This window comes from Chiloscyllium plagiosum, unplaced genomic scaffold (assembly GCF_004010195.1).
Source record: "Chiloscyllium plagiosum isolate BGI_BamShark_2017 unplaced genomic scaffold, ASM401019v2 scaf_9264, whole genome shotgun sequence".
NCBI lineage: Eukaryota > Metazoa > Chordata > Chondrichthyes > Orectolobiformes > Hemiscylliidae > Chiloscyllium > Chiloscyllium plagiosum.
The window spans coordinates 62,576-63,644 of NW_025215244.1; positions in this window are offsets into that span (position 1 = coordinate 62,576).

A 1,069-nucleotide genomic window follows, 5' to 3' on the forward strand; every position below is an offset into this window, starting at 1 on the left:
GCCTTTGGGAAAGGTAACAATTATTAACCGTAAAACTGCACATATCTCCCACGTGATTATCCATCTGTGGATCGAGAAACAGAGGTGATATTTTAGCTTGATGACCTTTTTCAAATCTCTGATACTGCACTGGATTACATTCTTGAAAAGGCTGTTCAGCTCATTTTATATAATCCTGTTTGCTGCAAACTCACACAGCTCATTGAACCGTTCGCAAGTAATTAGATTTATCTCTTTGGGTAGATTGAATGTCGTCAACGAATCTGGTAACGTCATGACAAATAGTTTTGCTGCTGTGTGGAACAGAGTCAAGATTAGAGTGGTGCTGAAGGAGCACAGCAGGTCAGGAAGCATCCGAGTTGCATAAATATTGACGTTTTGGGCAAAAGGCCTTCATCAGGAATAAGGCTGGGAGCCTCGAGGTTGGGGAGTTAAATGGAAGGGGTGGGGCTTGGGAGAATTTAGCTGAGAGTACAATGGGTGTATGGAAATGGAGATAAGAGTGTTAAGTCGGAGAAGAGGGTGGAGCGGATAGGAGGGAAGGAAGATAGAGAGGGTGGACAGGTTAGTAGGACGGTGCCAAACTGGAAGGTTGGAACTAGGGTAAGATGGGGGAGAGAGGGGAAATGAGGAAACTGGTGCAATCAACATTGTGGACTCGAATTCAACTGATTATCAAACTAAATAGACACAAGGATACACGCAGCGCCAAGAAGTCAGGGCCATTGTGTGACTGCAGGAAGGGATTCAATTACCCACTGAGGTGTAAAGTCACTTGCTGAGGTGTAAACGCATGAAGTTTCATGATGCAGAAGATGATACGTTCTTCCTCCAGGCGTCAGGTGGTGAAAGAGTGGTGGTGGAGGAGGTCTAGGACCTGCATGTTCTCGGGAGAGTGGCGGGGGGGAGGGAGGGAGGGAGGGGTTGAAGTGTCCGATCACGCGGCGTTGGGGTTGATTGTTGTCGGTGCCCTGGAGATTCTGGATCAGTGGTGCTGGAAGAGCACAGCAATTCAGGCAGCATCCGAGGAGCTTCGAAATCGACGTTTCGGGCAAAAGCCCTTCATCAG